This window comes from Corythoichthys intestinalis, chromosome 19 (genome assembly GCF_030265065.1).
Source record: "Corythoichthys intestinalis isolate RoL2023-P3 chromosome 19, ASM3026506v1, whole genome shotgun sequence".
Taxonomy (NCBI): Eukaryota; Metazoa; Chordata; class Actinopteri; order Syngnathiformes; family Syngnathidae; genus Corythoichthys; species Corythoichthys intestinalis.
Genome location: NC_080413.1, coordinates 37,895,807 through 37,897,833, shown reverse-complemented (window position 1 = coordinate 37,897,833; position 2,027 = coordinate 37,895,807). Strand labels below are relative to the sequence as shown.

General features: G+C 48.1%; 1 non-coding gene across 1 annotated transcript; it reads right to left on the bottom strand.

Annotated features, from left to right (window-relative positions):
* Window positions 1-1,336: 1,336 nt before the first annotated feature.
* On the bottom strand, window positions 1,337-1,408 carry trnah-gug (transfer RNA histidin (anticodon GUG)). The gene has a single exon. It is a non-coding gene; the product is annotated as a tRNA-His (tRNA).
* Window positions 1,409-2,027: the final 619 nt, after the last annotated feature.

Genomic DNA, 2,027 nt, shown 5'->3' with positions numbered 1-2,027 from the left:
GCAAAACAGCTAACGAGCTAGCCAGGAGTCAACCTACAATCTCTGATTTCCCTCTGCTGGTTCATGTGTGCCACGGTTGAAAATAGTTGAACCAGCAGAGGGAATTGATTTGGAATCTTCTTAAAAAGTAGGGGAATCCAGAGGTGCCGTGACACGGATTTGAAACAGGTTTCCTGCGGCCACAATGCAGAGTAGTAACCACTGTACGATCACGGCTCTGGTATCCCTCAGTCAACTGGACTGTCTTGTACCAGAATGTCTGTCCAACAGTGTTAGCCAAGGCCAGGCTGCTACAGCCAAAAACAACTGACAAGCTAGCCAGGAGTCAAACCTAGAAGCTCGTGATCTGTCGTCAGGAGCTTCAGCCATTTCACCACTAGCCCTAATCTCAAGATTTGACTTCATGTGTGCCACACTTAAAATGAGTTGACCGAGCAGAGGGAAGTCCGTGTCTTCTCAAAAGGTAGGAGAATTCAGAGGTGCCGTGACAATACACAGAATAATAACCACGATACGATCACAGCACTGGGTTCTCTCAGTCAACTGGACTGTCTAGTACTGGAACGTCTGTCCAACAGTGTTAGCCAAAGCCAAGCGAGTACAGGCAAAACAGCTGACATGCTAGCCAGGAGTCAAGACTAGAAGCTCGTGATCTGTCGTCAGGAGCTTCATCCATTGCACCACTAGCCCTAATCTCAAGCTTTGAGTTAATGTGTGCCACAGTTAAAATGAGGTGAACATTTAGTCAGTTAGAATCTTCTCAAAAGCTAGGGGAATTCAGAGGTGCCGTGAGCCGGAGTTCCTACGGTCACAACGCAGAATACTAACCACTATAGCAGGGGTTTTCAACCCAGTCCTCAAGGCACACTGTGGGTCCTGGTTTTTGTTCCAGCCGATCCAGCAGAGACAGTTGAACCAATGAGGCTTCTGCTAAAACAAGCCACACCTGACTGCAATCAACTGATTGCACTTGTAAAACACCAGATTGGGGAAAAAGTGTTGTCATCTTGTTTGGTAAGAATGAAATCCTGCACCCACAGTGTGCCTTAGTGGAATAGGTTGGGAACCCCTGCACTATAGGATCACAGCGCTGGGTTCAACTGGACTGTCGAGACCTGGAAGCTCTGTCAAACAGTGTTGGCGAAAGCCAAGCTACTACAGGCAAAACAGTCGGGAGTCGAACCTAGAATCTCCTGATCCGTAGTCAGGCGCGTTATCCATTGCGCCACTCGCCCTAGGCTGCAGACTAGGGTTCGTGTGTGCCGCTGTTGAAAAGAGCTGAACAAGCACAGGAAAATCATTGGGAATCTTCACAAAAGGTAAGGGAATTCAGAGTTGCCGTGACCCGGATTCGAACCGGGGTTCCTGCGGCCACAACGCAGAGTACTAACCACTATACGATCACGGCGCTGGCTTTCCTTGGTCAACTGGACTGTCTAGTAATGGAATGTCTGTTCAACAGTGATAGCCAAAGCCAAGCTTCTACAGGCAAAACAGCTTACAAGCTAGCCAGGAGTCGAACTTAGAATCTCCTACTTCCCTCTGCTGGTTCATGTGTGCCACGGTTGAAAATAGTTGAACCAGCAGAGGGATATGAGTTAGAATCGTCTCAAAATGTCAGGGAATCCAGAAGTGACGTGACCCGGATTTGAAACAGGGTTCCTGCGGCCAAAAGGCAGAGTACCAATCACTATTCGATCACAGAACTGGGTTCTCTCACTCAGCTGGACTGTTTAGTACTGGAAACTCTGTCAAACAGTGTTGGCGAAAACCAAGCTTTGACAGGCAAAACAGCTAACGAGCTAGCCAGGAGTCAACCTACAATCTCCGATTTCCCTCTGCTGGTTCATGTGTGCCACGGTTGAAAATAGTTGAACCAGCAGAGGGAATTGATTTAGAATCTTCTTAAAATGTAGGTGAATCCAGAGGTGCAGTGACACGGATTTGAAACAGGTTTCCTGCGGCCACAATGCAGAGTAGTGACGGGATCTGTCGTTCACTTGAGTAAACGAATCCATTCCGGTTCG